Below are 16,343 nucleotides of genomic sequence, written 5' to 3'. Positions count from 1 at the left end.
AGCGTTTCTTCAGAGGTCACTCCAGTGTGATCCAGGTATTTGAGTCTCCACTGCTCTGATTTGTCACCACAGCTAGTTTTTAGAATATCTAGAAGAATGGATATTAAGAATATCTGTGTTCTCTTTGAGCAGTTGTTTCTAAATATTGTATCTGTGAACTCAATTTTTAATAGTAATAGGTAGCGATCAGTTAAAAAATTATGCTATTTAAGAAGTATCAGAGTGAGGCTATTTTGTGTTGCAGGCAGAGTTAAGGACATATTTTTAAGAGACAGTTGATTTTAAAAGTAGAAGCAGAAGAGAAATGAAAAAGGTTGATCTGTTATAGAGTAAGTATCCTATTATGAAACCAAAGGGTCATTATGAGCACTTTTTCCTAAATGTGGTGGGCTGAGCAAGTACCACAGTGTAAGCCAACGTTTCCTTGGAATCTAGTTTTGAGCAATGCAGCTTCTTTATGTGCCATTCAAATGAACCCTTTGCATTAAGTGCACTGAGGTTACTACATGTAGTGACTTATTTTATGGAATTGTTATACTTACAGTGAAAATTTGGGGAATAACTAATAGAAAGAAAACTTAGATATAGGAATAGTTCACCTATAACTCTCCTGTCTGTAACAGTTAACTAGTATGCCAGTTTTTTGCTCAAGCCATTTCTATTTTGAGATAGGTAATGAAACATTGCTGTTGTTTTTTTAAGAATACTTGTTTTCCTCGTTTTCTGTAGCATATATCTTTTTTTTAATACAACAAGAAAATTATTATTTTGCTCTCAAATACTTAACATTTCATAATACAAGGCAATAAAAATCAAGAATACAGATCAAAGGAAAAATAATGTTTTACAAAGGAATGCAGAACTTAGATAAGGTGTACTTACAGATTTTGGATTCACAGTGGTACAAAGTTCACACTGTCATTAAGGATTGCTTTTTAATCTCTCCAAAGCAGATGCACAGATAAATAAATAATGAAAATATAAAAATAAAACCTTTGAAATGTAAATGCCCTCTATAGATTCTAAAGATAGAACAAAATTGTTTTCATTCTAATGCTTCTTGGTTTTAAAAAGGCAGTGGAAAATGAAGGGGCAAGATTTAAATCCAACTTTATGATTTTTAAAAGTTCAGAAGACATATCCTTTTACAAGAAGGCTCCTCTGAATAATGGAGAAGTGAATATGGGAGCAGATTATTGAAAATACTACTTTTCCCTTCAGTCACAGTCTCTGAAGCACCAACATCTTACACTTAGTAGAGACTCAATAACTATTTGATGAGTGACAAATTCCTTTAGGTTCCTTAGATTTCCCCTAAGAAATCTTGATATTCCAGTGATAAATGAAGTTTGAAAACTGATATATATATATATATATGTGCTGGTTTGAAAGGAAGTATGCCCCCTAAGAAAAGTCATGTTTTAATATAAATCCCATTTCTTAAAGGTAGAATAGTCTCTATTCAATGCTGTGTATTTGGGACTGTGATGGGATCATCTCCCTGGTTGATGAGATTTAGTTAAGAATGGTTGTTAAACTGGATTAGGGGATGACATGTCTCCACCCATCTGAGTGGGTCTTGATTAGTTTCTGAAGTCCTATAAAAGAGGAAACATTTTGGAGAAATAGATTCAGAGAGACTCAGAGAGAGCAGAGAATGCTGCAGCACCACGAAGCAGAAAGTCCACCAGCCAGCGACCTTTGGAGATGAAGAAGGAAAACGCCTCCCGGGGAGCTTCATGAAACAGGAAGCCAGGAGACAAAGCTAGCAGATGATACCGTATTCGCCATGTGCCTGTCCAGCCGAGAGAGGAGCCCTGACTGCGTTCACCATGTGCCTTTCCAGATGAGAGAGAAACCCTGAACTTCATCGGCCTTCTTGAACCAAGGTATCTTTCCCCGGATGCCTTTGATTGGACATTTCTATAGACTTGTTTTAATTGGGACATTTTCTCGGCCTTAGATCTGTAAACTAGCAACTCATTAAATTCCCCTTGTTAAAAGCCATTCCGTTTCTGGTATATTGCATTCCGGCAGCTAGCAAACTAGAACAGATTTTGGTACCGGAGAGTGGGGTGCTGCTGCTGCAGTTTGCAAATACCAAACATGTTGGAACGGCTTTTTAAATGGATATGGGGAAGATTCTGGAAGAGTTGTGAAAAGCTTGATAGAGAAGGCCTAGAATGCTTTGGAGAGACTGTTGGGAGAAATGTGGACTCTAAAGATACCTCTGATGAGGCCCTAGACAGAAATGAGGTCTGTGTTATTGTAGACTGGAAGGAAGGCGATCCTTGTTTTAAAATGGCAGATAATCTGGCAAAATGGACTGGTAGTTTTGGCTGGAAGGCAGATTTTAAAAGCCATGAACTTGGATATTTAGCAAAAGAGATCTCCAAATTAAATGCTGAAAGTGCAGTCTGGTTTCTCCTTGCAGCTTATAGTGAAATGCGAAAGGAAAGAGATAAGCTGAAAACTGAACTCTTGAGTAAAAAGAAACCAGAAACTGAGGTCCTGGAAAATTCTGGGCCTACAGAAAGGGAGACTACAGAGTATAGTGTGGATTTAACCAAATGTGGAACTAGTCAGCCATTTCAGAGAAAGTCAGGATCGGACACGGAGTTATCCAGGAAAGATTTGTGGAAACTCCTTATGTCTGATGGGCATGATCCAACACTACTGCATAGAAAGCCAACGAGAGTGCTGTGGGACCTGTATAAACTGAGCTGCTGCCAGTCTGGACTGAGGGGTTCAGAGAAGGGACACATTGGAGGAAAAATAACTTCAGAGGCAAAACCGCGGAGGCTGAGGTCTGAAGTCAAGAAGCCTCGGGCCAGGAGAGTGGACCCACCCAAGCCCGTGGAGAGGGTGAGTTTGCCCCAAAGGCAGAGAATGGGCCTTCCACCTCATTGCAGTGGAAGAGTCATGCCGCCTCAGGCCTTGGAGAGGGTGAAGCACGTTTCTTGGGGTTGGGGCAGAGCCTGGCTGCCACCACATGGAGGGGCTGAGAGTGTGCCCCGGAGATGGCAGAGAGCCCAGGTGCGGCCCCAATGCTTGGAGAGGGTGGAGCCGAGAGAAAGGTGGTCTCCCCAATATCCCCCAAGGTTGCCTTCAGAGAGAGGCAGGCGTAGGCATTTGGAAAGGGTGGGACTGCCACTTTCTAAAGCCCTGAGGATAAATGACTCTCAGACTTTGAAATCTAATGGACTTTGCCCTGCGGGTTTTCGAAACTGTATGGGTCCAGTGACCCCTGTGTTCCTTCCTCCCTATGGAAATGTGTCTATGTATCCTGTGAATGTTCCTTCTTTGTATGTTGGCAGCAAATAACTTGTCATGAGTTTTCAAAGGTCCAGAGTAAATGGAGAGAATTTTGCCTTAGGACAGACCATGCCTGTAACTGACTTGATGAGATTTTATACTGTCTCTAATTTTGTACTTCATTGTATTGCTACTGAAAGGTTTAAGGTTTCTGATATTGTTATGAAGTTAATATATTTGTATATGGGAAAAACATGTCTTTTTTAGGGGCCAGAGGGTGGAATGTGCTGGTTTGAAAGGAAGTATGCCCCCTAAGAAAAGTCATGTTTTAATATAAATCCCATTTCTTAAAGGTAGAATAGTCTCTATTCAATGCTGTGTATTTGGGACTGTGATGGGATCATCTCCCTGGTTGATGAGATTTAGTTAAGAATGGTTGTTAAACTGGATTAGGGGATGACATGTCTCCACCCATCTGAGTGGGTCTTGATTAGTTTCTGAAGTCCTATAAAAGAGGAAACATTTTGGAGAAATAGATTCAGAGAGACTCAGAGAGAGCAGAGAATGCTGCAGCACCACGAAGCAGAAAGTCCACCAGCCAGCGACCTTTGGAGATGAAGAAGGAAAACGCCTCCCGGGGAGCTTCATGAAACAGGAAGCCAGGAGACAAAGCTAGCAGATGATACCGTATTCGCCATGTGCCTGTCCAGCCGAGAGAGGAGCCCTGACTGCGTTCACCATGTGCCTTTCCAGATGAGAGAGAAACCCTGAACTTCATCGGCCTTCTTGAACCAAGGTATCTTTCCCCGGATGCCTTTGATTGGACATTTCTATAGACTTGTTTTAATTGGGACATTTTCTCGGCCTTAGATCTGTAAACTAGCAACTCATTAAATTCCCCTTGTTAAAAGCCATTCCGTTTCTGGTATATTGCATTCCGGCAGCTAGCAAACTAGAACAATATATATAATATATAGATGCAAAAATCCTCAACAAAATTCTAGCAAATCGAATCCAGCAGAGCAGTAAAAGAATTATACACCATCACCAAGTAGGTTTCATCCCAGGTATGCAAGGATGTTCAACATAAGAAAATTAATAAATGTAATACACTATATCAACAAATCAATTCGATTGATGCAGAAAAGGCATTTGACAAAGTTCAACATTCTTATGTGTGTGTGTATATATATATATATATATATATATTTTTTTTTTTTGAGTACATGGTCCGGGAATCAAACCTGGGTCTTCTGCATGAAAGATGGACATTCTATCCACTGAACTACCCATGCACATGCAAACTGATTTTTTTATACATAAAAGTGCTTACTCTACAAGTATTTGCAAATAACTGGTTGAAGCTTTTGGAAATTTTTAATCCAAAAATTTGGATTAAATTTGGAAAGGGTCAAAATGACAGTTTCAGAATGGAAGCAGCTAAATATATAAGTATGTAATATTTTTTCTTACGATTTAAATTACTTTAAAAGATAATTGACCATTTAAACAAAAAAATTATAACTCACTAAGGGAATCATGTTATTTATTTAGGCACAGGGACTTAGGAGGCAGTTTTATAGGTAAAGAAATAGAATCATTAAAAGATCGCCTGCCTTGCCCTGTAAGTGGCTAGATTTAAGGCCCCTTGGCTTCTGCTCCTAAACTACAAACCTTGCTCTGGAATGCCTCTGAGAATCAGAAGGCATTCTGTTTCTCATGTGCCAACAAGTGTTTGACTAGCTAAGAATAAATGTATAATAAATAAAAACAAATAAATTTATAATGTTATGTAAATGCTTTGTGCTGGTTTGAAAGGATGTATGTGCCCTAGAAAAACCGTACTGTTCATTACTAGTGTATAGAAACACTACAGATTTTTGAGTGTTGATCTTGTAACCTGCCACTTTGCTGTACTCATTAATTAGCTCTAGTAGTTGTGCTGTGGATTTTTTGGGGTTTTCAACATATAATATATCATCTGCAAACAGTGAGAGTTTTACTTCTTCTTTTCAAATTTTGATGCCCTGTAGTTCCTTTTCTTGTCTAATTGCTCTGGTTAGAACTTTCAACACAATGTTGAATAAAAGTGGTGATAGTGGATATCCTTGTCTTGTTCCTGATCTTAGGGGGAAAGTTTTCAGTGTGTCCCCATTGAGGATGATGTGGGTTTTTCATATATTCCCTTTATCATATTGAGAAAGTTCCCTTCTATTCCTAACCTTTGAAGTGTTTTCAACAGAAAAGGATGTTGAATTTTGTCAAATGCCTTTTCTGCATCAATCAAAATGATCATATAATTTTATGCTTTGATTTGTTGATATGGTGTATTACATTTATTAATTTTCTTATGTTGAACCATCCTTGCATACCTGGGATGAATCCTACTTGGTCATGGTATATAATTCTTTTAATGCTCTGCTGGATTCGATTTGCTAGAATTTTGTTGAGGATTTTTGCATCTATATTCATTAGGAGATTGGTCTATAGTTTTCTTTTTTTGTAATATCTTTGTCTGATTTTGGTATGAGGGTGATGTTGGCTTCATAGAATGAGAGGTAGCTTTCCCTCCTATTCAATTTTTTTTAAGAGTTTGAGCAGGATTGGTACTAATTCTTTCTGAAATGTGTGGCAGAATTCACATGTGAAGCCACCTGGTCCTGGACTTTTCTTTTTGGGGAGCTTCTTAATGACTGATTCAATTTCTTTACTTGTGATTGGTTTGTTGAGGTCGTCTATTTCTTCTTGAGTCAATGTTGGTTGTCATGCCTTTCTAGAAGGTTGTCCATTTCATCTACATTGTTGTATTTATTAGCATAAAGTTGTTCATAGTATCCTCTCATTACCTCCTTTATTTCTGTGGGGTCAGTGATTATGTCTCCTCTTCCATTTCTGATTTTATTTATCTGCATCCTCTCTCTTCTTCTTTTTGTCAACCTCGCTAAGGGTCCATTAATCTTACCAATTTTCGCATAAAACCAGCTTTTGGTTTTGTTGATTTTCTCAAATGTTTTCATGTTCTCAATTTCATTTATTTCTGCTCTAATTTTCATTATTTCTTTCCTTTGGCTTTCTTGGGGTCAGTTTGCTGTTCTTTCTCTAGTTCTTCCAAGTGGGCAATTAATTCCTCAATTTTTGCCCTTCTTTTTTGATAAAGGCATTTAGGGCAATAAATTTCCCTCTTAGCACAGCCTTTGCTGCATCCCATAAATTTTGATATGTTGTGTTTTTATTTTCATTTAACTCGAGATGTTTACTGATTTCTCTTGTAACTTCTTCCTTCACCCACTGATTGTTTAAGAGTGTGTTGTTGAGCCTCCACATATTTGTGAATTTTCTGGTCTCTGCCTATTATTGATTTCCAACTTCATTCCTTTATGACCTGAGAAAGTGTTTTCTATGATTTCAATCTTTTTAAATTTATTGAGACTTGCTTTGTGACCCAGCATATGGTCTATCCTTGAGAATGATCCATGAGCACTTGACAAAAAGGTGCATCCTGCTGGTGTGGGGTGTAATGTTCTATAAATGACTGTTAAGTCTAGCTCATTTATTGTATTATTCAAATTCTGTTTCTTTATTGATCCTCTGTCTAGATGTTCTGACCATTGATGAGAGTGGAGAATTGAATTCTCCAACTATTATGGTAGATGTGTCTATTTCTCTTTTCAGTGATTGCCTCATGTATTTTTGAGCATTCTGACTCAATGCATAAACGTTTGTAATTGTTATGTCTTTTTGTTGAATGGTTCCTTTTATTAATACATAGTGTCCTTCTTTGTCTCTTTTAACTGTTTTACATTTGAAGTCTAATTTGTTGGATATTAGTATAGCTACTCCTGCTCTTTTCTGATTGTTATTTGCATGAAATATCTTTTCCCAACCTTTCACTTTCAACCTGTATTTATCCTTGGGTCTAAGATGTATTTCCTGTAGACAGGATCTGTCTAAAAAAATGGGTCCTGTTTTTTAATCCATTCTGCTAGTCTGTGCCTTTTGATTGATGAGTTTAATCCATTAAAATTTAGTGTTAGTACTGTACGAGTAGTTCTTTCTTCTACCATTTTGCCTTTTGGATTGTATATGTTAGGTCTAATTTTTCTTCTTTTTACCTTTACTGATAGTCTGCATCTCTACACTCTTCTCCACACCTGTCTCTCTTTTCTTTTTGGATCTGCCTCTAATGCTCCCTTTAGTATTTCTTGCAGAGCTGGTCTCTTGGTCACAAATTCTCTTAGTGATCTTTTGTCTGAAAATATTTTAATTTCTCCCTCGTTTTTGAAGAACAGTTTTGCTAGATGTAGAATTCTTGGTTGGCAGTTTTTCTACTTTTAGCAATTTAAATGTATCGTCGCACTGTCTTCTCGCCTCCATGGTTTCTGCTGAGAAATCTACGTATAGTCTTACTGAGCTTCCCTTGTATGTGATCGATTGCTTTTAGCTAGCTGATTTCAAGATTCTCTCTTTCTCTTTGACATCTGACATTCTGATTAGTAAGTGTCTTGGAGTACATCTGTTTGGATCTATTCTCTTTGCACTCGCTGCACTTCTTGGATCTGTAATTTTAAGTCTTTCATAAGAGTTGGGAAATTTTCAGTGATAATTTCCTCCATTAGTTTTTCTCCTCCTTTTCCTTCTCTTCTCCTGGGACACCCACAACACTTATATTTGTGCACTTCATGTTGTCATTCAGTTCCCTGAGTCCCTGCTCATATTTTTCCATTCTTTTCCCTATATTTTCTTTTGCTTGTCAGAGTTCAGATGTTCTGTCCTCCAGTTCACTAATCCTACCTTCTGCCTCTTGAAATCTGACATTGTAGGTTTCCATTGTTTTTTTCATCTCTTCTACTGTACCTTTCATTCCCATAAGTTCTGTATTTTGCTTTTTCAGACTTTCGATTTCTTCTTTTTGTTCATTCCTTGCCTTCTTTATATCTTTCCTCAATTCATTGATTTGATTTTTGGTGAGGTTTTCCATGTCTGTTCGTACATTCTGAATTAATTGTTTTAACTCCTGTATCTCATTTGAATTGTTGGTTTGTCCTTTGACTGGGCCATATCTTCATTTTTCCTAATGTGGTTCATTATTTTTTTTCTGGCATCTAGGCATTTAATTTATTAGTTTATTCTGGAGATTGTTTTCACTTTTTTTTTACCTAGGATTTTCTTGCTGGATGAATTTGTTGTCTGTCTGTGCTTTGACATTTAGTTCAGCTTATTCTGGACCTCTAGTTTAGGTTTTGTTTAAGAGATCAGAATTTTTCAGTTCTTGTTTTCTTGTTTCTTGCCCTGCCTGTATGGTGCCTTTTTGCCCCCACCCTTAGAAGGGTCTGCTTAGGTGTTATAGATGCCAGCCAGATTTTCCCAGACCACACTGGCTTCCTGTCAGGAGGAAAGAGTCACTTGCATCAGTTTTCCTTGAGGGTGGACCCAGCAGGTTGAAAGACTTTCCTGTGGAGTCTCAGATTCTGTGTTTTTCTTATCCTGCCCAGTATGTGGTGCTTTTCTGCCTGCGGGTCCCACCAGCATAAGGTGATACGGTACCTTTAACTTCAGCAGACTTTCCCTGCTGGGGGAGTGTTGGAGACAGAGGAGAATTTGTAGGTTGGCTTTAATTGCTTCAAATTTCCAAACCATGGGGTTTGAATTCCTTGAGGGAGGGAATCCACCTGAGATGGGCCCCACCCCTCTCCTGGGGAAGGCACAGACTCCAGAGAAGCCCTCCAAGAAGCTTGTTTCTGCCTATGCCTGGAGCAGTTGCAGCCTGAGAAGCCCTGCAGCTGTATCCAAAGGTAGTCCAGCCTTTGTAGAAACACAGCCACAAAAAAAAAAAAAGAAAGAGGAAAATCCATCTCAGAGCAGGACCCCCGTTTCTCAGGTTTGCCAATCAAGAGCATAAGTTGTATGTTGCTTTGTGTACCTTCAGATCCTATGTGTCCCCTCCTTTCCATCAGGGCCTAGACCCTTTCAAGTATTATGTGCTATCCAATCCAAAAAACGTCTGTTTCTTTTTTTTCTTTTTCTCTTTTCGTCAGCCCTGCCCCCTCAGCGCCAGGGAGAAAATCATCAACCTCTGCTTTGACTGGGTTCAGCTGAGGTGGGGGCCTATTTTTAGTAGTCAGGATTTGTGAATTAATTCCACAATTGAAGCTTAATTGTGCTCAGCCCCTGCTGCTAGTAAAGTCCCTTTTGTTTCCCCTCTTGGAAGCTACCTGTGGGAGAGGGGCGTCAGCCACTGTGACTTGTGGAACTCATGGTTCTGAGGGGTTTGCAGCCGGTACAGCTGGTCCAGACTGGGGTACACTGTGTGTCTGGTCACTGACGTGGCCCCAGGAGTTGTTCTGTACTGTTGGCTATTTAGTAACTGTTCTGGAGGACAAGCTAAATCCCACACCTTGCTAAGCTGCCATCTTGGCACTCTCTCCTCCTTGTGGTTTTGATTTGCATTTCTCTAATGGCTAGTGAAGCTGAGCATCTTGTCATGTACTTTTAGCATTTTTACATCGTCTTTGGAAAAGTATCTATTCATATCTGTGCTAGTTTGAAACTGGTATGTACCCCAGAAAAGCCATTTTCTTTCAATCCTGATCCAATTCTATGGGATCAGACCTAATGTTTAGGTTGGAAACCTTTGATTGTTTCCATGGAGATTGACCCACTCAATTGTGGGTTTGGCCTTTTGATTAGATGATGATGTGACATGTGACTCCATCTATTCAAGGTGTAGCTTGATTAGTTTACAGGAATCCTTGAAAGAGGAAACATTTTGGAGAAAGCTCAGAGCTAACAGAGACAGATATTTGGAGATGCTTGGAGTGCCAACAGAGAGAGGTGACGCCTAGACACAGATGTTTGGAGGTGCAGATCCCGTCAGACATGGCCATGTGCCTTCCCATGAGATACTACTAAACACGCCAGAACCCAGAATTGTGTCCTGAAGGAGTTAAGCAGAGGAGCCCCCAGATGCTTAGAGAGGAAACCACTGGCACCAGAAGCTAGAAGCAGTGGAACCGGGAACGTGGACCAGCAGTAGCCAGCCACATGCCTTCCCATGTGGCAGACATTGGCCTTTCTTGAGTCAAGGTATCTTTCTCTGAATGCCTTAGTTTGGACATTTTTATGACTTTTGAACCAAAAACTTGTAATTTAATCCCTTTCAAAAAGCCATTCCATTTTTGGTATATTGCATTTCTACAGCAATTAAAATTAAAACAATATCTTTTGCCCATTTTTTAATTGGGTTATCTTTTTTTCTTGAATTGTGAATTGTGGGATTTCTTTATATATTCTGAACATGTGGTTTCCAAATATTTTCTCCTATTGAGTCAGCTGCCTGTTCACCCTTTTTACCAAATCCTTTGAAGTACGGAAGTATTCAGTTTTGAGGCGGTCCCATTTATGCATTTTTTCATTCTTTGTGCTTTGAGTGTAAGGTCTAAGAAACTATTGCCTAACACAACATCTTGAAGATGTTTTCCTACCTTTTCTTCTAGGAGTTTTATGGTACTGGTTCTTATATTTAGGTTTTTGATCCATTTTGAGTTAATTTTTGTATAAGGTGTGAGGTAGAAGGCCTTTTTACATTATTTTGGATATTGATATCTGGTTCTCCCAACACTATTTATTAAAGAGACTGTTCTGTCCTCGTTGAATGGACTTGAGAGCCTTGTCAGAAATCAAGACCATAGATCTGAGGCTCTATATCTGAACTCTCAGTTCAATTCCATTTTTCGATATATCTATCTTTGTGCTAGTACCATACTGTTTTAACCACTGTGGGTTTATAATATGCTTTAAAGTCAGGAAACATGAGTCCTTTCATTTCATTCCTCTTTTTCAAGATACCTTTGGCTATTTGAGGCACCTTACCCTTACAAATAAGTTTAATAATTGGCTTTTCCATTTCTGCAGTGTAGGCTGTTGGAATTTTGATTGGTATTGCATTGAATCTGTAGATCAATTTGGGTAGAATTGCCATCTTAATGACATTTCGCCTTCCAATCCATGAACGCAGAATGTCTTTCTATTGATTTAGTTTTTTATTTATTTTAGCAGTGTTTTGTAGTTTTCTATGTGCAGGTCTGTTCTAGTTTGCAAGCTGCCTGAAAGCGATATACCAGAAACAGAATGGCTTTTAAAAAAGGGGAATTTATTAAGTTGTAAGTTTACAGTTCTAAGGCTATGAAAATGTCCAAATTAAGGCAAAGCTATGAAAATGTCCAAATTGGTTACCTTCACTCAAGAAAGGCTGATGAAGTTTGGGTTTTCTCTCTCAGCTGAAGGGGCACATGACAAAGTCTGCTAGATTTCTCTTCCAGCTTTTTTGTTTCATGAAGCTCCCCCAGAGGCATTTTCCTTCATCTTTGAAGGTCTTTAGCTGCATGGGCTCTCATGGCTCTAAAGCTTTTTCCCAAATGGTTCCCTCTTTTTTTCACATGGGCAGGCACCAGGAAGCGAACCTGGGTCTCCAGCATGGCAGGCGAGAACTCTGCCACTGAGCCATCGTGGCCCGACCTCAAAATGGTTCCCTCTTAAAGGACTCCAGTAAGCAATGCCACCTTGAATGGGTGGAGATGCATCTCCATGGAACCCATCTAATCAAAAGTTAGCACCCAAAATTGGGTAGGTCACATTTCCATGGGAACAATCAAAATGCTCCCACCCAGTAGTAGTGAATGAGGGTTAAAGGACATGGCTTTTCTGGAGTCCACAACAGATTCAAACCAGTACAAGGTCCTTGACATCCTTGGTTAAATTAATTATTAGATATTTGATTCCTTTAGTTGCTATCGTAAATTTTTTTCTCAGTTTGTTCCCTGGATTGCTCATTACTAGTGTATAGAAAACCCACTAATTTTTGTATGTTTAGCTTATATCCCACCACTTTGCTGAATTTGTTCAAGTAGTTTTATGTTTTTTCTTTTTCCTAAATTTTCTAAATATAGGATCATGTTGTCTATAAATAGTGAAAGTCTTATTTCTTCCTTCTGGATTTGGATGCCTTTTCTTTTTCTTGTCTAGTGAGAACTTTTTCTAGCTAGAACTTCTTAGTACAATGTTGAATTATATTGGTGACAGTGAGCATCTTTGTCTTCTTCCTGATAATAATAGAAAACGTTCAGTCTCTCACTATTCAGTATGATGTTAGCTATGGGTTTTTCATATATACCCTTAATCATGTTGAAAAAGTGTTCTTCTATTCCTGTGTTTTTGAAGTGTTTTATCCAGAAAGAATGCTGGATTTATCACAAACGTTATGCACATCAATCGAGATATCTTATGATTTTTCCCTTCTAATGTGTTAGTGGGTTAATGTGATATATTAATGAATTTTCTTGTGTTGAACCACCCTTGCATACCTGGAATAAAACCCTCTTGATCATGGTGTATAATTCTTTTTTTTTTTTCTTATTTTTTTTAATTAATTAACGGAAAAAAAAAGAAATTAACCCAACATTTAGAAATCATACCATTCTACATATACAATCAGTAATTCTTAACATCATCACATAGATGCATGATCATCGTTTCTTAGTACATTTGCATCGGTTTAGAAGAACTAGCAACACAACAGAAAAAGATATAGAATGTTAATATACAGAAAAAAATAAAAGTAATAATAGTAAAAAAACAAACAAACAAACAAACAAAAACCTATAGCTCAGATGCAGCTTCATTCAGTGTTTTAACATGTTTACTTTACAATTAGGTATTATTGTGCTGTCCATTTTTGAGTTTTTGTATCTAGTCCTGTTGCACAGTCTGTATCCCTTCAACTCCAATTACCCATTATCTTACCCTGTTTCTAACTCCTGCTGGACTCTGTTACCAATGACATATTCCAAGTTTATTCTCGAATGTCGGTTCACATCAGTGGGACCATACAGTATTTGTCCTTTAGTTTTTGGATGGACTCACTCAGCATAATATTCTCTAGGTCCATCCATGTTATTACATGCTTCATAAGTTTATCCTGCCTTAAAGCTGCATAATATTTCATCGTATGTATATACCACAGTTTCTTTAGCCATTCTTCTGTTGATGGACATTTTGGCTGTTTCCATCTCTTTGCAATTGTTAATAACGCTGCTATAAACATTGGTGTGCAAATGTCCGTTTGTGTCTTTGCCCTTAAGTCCTTTGAGTAGATACCCAGCAATGGTATTGCTGGGTCGTATGGCAATTCTATATTCAGCTTTTTGAGGAACCACCAAACTGCCTTCCACAGTGGTTGCACCATTTGACATTCCCACCAACAGTAGATAAGTGTGCCTCTTTCTCCGCATCCTCTCCAGCACTTGTCGTTTTCTGTTTTGTTGATAATGGCCATTCTGGTGGGTGTGAGATGATATCTCATTGTGGTTTTGATTTGCATTTCTCTAGTGGCCAGGGACATTGAGCATCTCTTCATGTGCCTTTTGGCCATTTGTATTTCCTCTTCTGGTAGGTGTCTGTTCAAGTCTTTTTTCCATTTTGTAATTGGGTTGGCTGTCTTTTTGTTGTTGAGTTGGACAATCTCTTTATAAATTCTGGATACTAGACCTTTATCTGATATGTCATTTCCAAATATTATCTCCCATTGTGTAGGCTGTCTTTCTACTTTCTTGATGAAGTTCTTTGATGCACAAAAGTGTTTAATTTTGAGGAGCTCCCATTTATTTATTTCCTTCTTCAGTGCTCTTGCTTTAGGTTTAAGGTCCATAAAACCGCCTCCAATTGTAAGTTTCATAAGATATCTCCCTACATTTTCCTCTAACTGTTTTATGGTCTTAGATCTAATGTTTAGATCTTTGATCCATTTTGAGTTAACTTTTGTATAAGGTGTGAGATATGGGTCTTCTTTCATTCTTTTGCATATGGATATCCAGTTCTCTAGGCACCATTTATTGAAGAGACTGTTCTGTCCCAGGTGAGTTGGCTTGACTGCCTTATCAAAGATCAAATGTCCATAGATGAGAGGGTCTATATCTGAGCACTCTATTCGATTCCATTGGTCGAAATATCTATCTTTATGCCAATACCATGCTGTTTTGACCACTGTGGCTTCATAATATGCCTTCAAGTCCGGCAGCGCGGAAACTCCAGCTTCGTTTTTTTCCTCAAGATGTTTTTAGCAATTCGGGGCACCCTGCCCTTCCAGATAAATTTGCTTATTGGTTTTTCTATTTCTGAAAAATAAGTTGTTGGGATTTTGATTGGTATTGCATTGAATCTGTAGATCAATTTAGGTAGGATTGACATCTTAACTATATTTAGTCTTCCAATCCATGAACACGGTATGTCCTTCCATCTATTTAGGTCTTCTGTGATTTCTTTTAGCAGTTTTTTGTAGTTTTCTTTATATAGGTTTTTTGTCTCTTTAGTTAAATTTATTCCTAGGTATTTTATTCTTTTAGTTGCAATTGTAAATGGAATTCATTTCTTGATTTCCCCCTCAGCTTGTTCATTGCTAGTGTATAGAAATGCTACAGATTTTTGAATGTTGATCTTGTAACCTGCTACTTTGCTGTACTCATTTATTAGCTCTAGTAGTTTTGTTGTGGATTTTTCCGGGTTTTCGACATATAGTATCATATCGTCTTCAAACAGTGATAGTTTTACTTCTTCCTTTCCAATTTTGATGCCTTGTATTTCTTTTTCTTGTCTAATTGCTCTGGCTAGAACCTCCAACACAATGTTGAATAATAGTGGTGATAGTGGACATCCTTGTCTTGTTCCTGATCTTAGGGGGAAAGTTTTCAATTTTTCCCCATTGAGGATGATATTAGCTGTGGGTTTTTCATATATTCCCTCTATCATTTTAAGGAGGTTCCCTTGTATTCCTATCTTTTGAAGTGTTTTCAACAGGAAAGGATGTTGAATCTTGTCAAATGCCTTCTCTGCATCAATTGAGATGATCATGTGATTTTTCTGCTTTGATTTGTTGATATGGTGTATTACATTAATTGATTTTCTTATGTTGAACCATCCTTGCATACCTGGGATGAATCCTACTTGGTCATGATGTATAATTCTTTTAATGTGTTGTTGGATACGGTTTGCTAGAATTTTATTGAGGATTTTTGCATCTATATTCATTAGAGAGATTGGTCTGTAGTTTTCTTTTTTTGTAATATCTTTGCCTGGTTTTGGTATGAGGGTGATGTTGGCTTCGTAGAATGAATTAGGTAGTTTTCCCTCCACTTTGATTTTTTTGAAGAGTTTGAGGAGAGTTGGTACTAATTCTTTCTGGAATGTTTGATAGAATTCACATGTGAAGCTGTCTGGTCCTGAACTTTTCTTTTTAGGAAGCTTTTGAATGACTAATTCAATTTCTTTACTTGTGATTGGTTTGTTGAGGTCATCTATGTCTTCTTGAGTCAAAGTTGGTTGTTCATGTCTTTCCAGGAACCCGTCCATTTCATCTAAATTGTTGTATTTATTAGCGTAAAGTTGTTCATAGTATCCTGTTATTACCTCCTTTATTTCTGTGAGGTCAGTAGTTATGTCTCCTCTTCCATTTCTGATCTTATTTATTTGCATCCTCTCTCTTCTTCTTTTTGTCAGTCTTGCTAAGGGCCCATCAGTCTTATTGATTTTCTCATAGAACCAACTTCTGGTCTTATTGATTTTCTCTATTGTTTTCATGTTTTCAATTTCATTAATTTCTGTTCTAATCTTTGTTATTTCTTTCCTTTTGCTTGCTTTGGGATTAGTTTGCTGTTCTTTCTCCAGTTCTTCCAAGTGGACAGTTAATTCCTGAATTTTTGCCTTTTCTTCTTTTCTGATATAGGCATTTAGGACAATAAATTTCCCTCTTAGCACTGCCTTTGCTGCGCCCCATAAGTTTTGATATGTTGTGTTTTCATTTTCATTCGCCTCGAGGTATTTGCTAATTTCTCTTGCAATTTCTTCTTTGACCCACTTGTTGTTTAAGAGTATGTTGTTGAGCCTCCACATATTTGTGAATTTTCTGGCACTCTGCCTATTATTGATTTCCAACTTCATTCCTTTATGATCCGAGAAAATGTTGTGTATGATTTCAGTCTTTTTAAATTTGTTAAGACTTGCTTTGTGACCCAGCATATGGTCTGTCTTTGAGAATGATC

The 16,343-nt window shown here is 37.9% G+C and overlaps 1 protein-coding gene across 2 annotated transcripts in view; it reads left to right on the top strand.

Moving 5' to 3' along the window:
* The window catches only part of ASB3 (ankyrin repeat and SOCS box containing 3), a 173,761-nt gene that overhangs the window by 134,695 nt on the left and 22,723 nt on the right, over positions 1 to 16,343 (top strand). The window lies entirely within an intron of this gene.

This window comes from Tamandua tetradactyla, chromosome 17 (genome assembly GCF_023851605.1).
Source record: "Tamandua tetradactyla isolate mTamTet1 chromosome 17, mTamTet1.pri, whole genome shotgun sequence".
Lineage (NCBI taxonomy): Eukaryota > Metazoa > Chordata > Mammalia > Pilosa > Myrmecophagidae > Tamandua > Tamandua tetradactyla.
The sequence above is the reverse complement of the archived record's forward strand: the minus strand, read 5'-3'. Positions and strand labels throughout refer to the sequence as shown.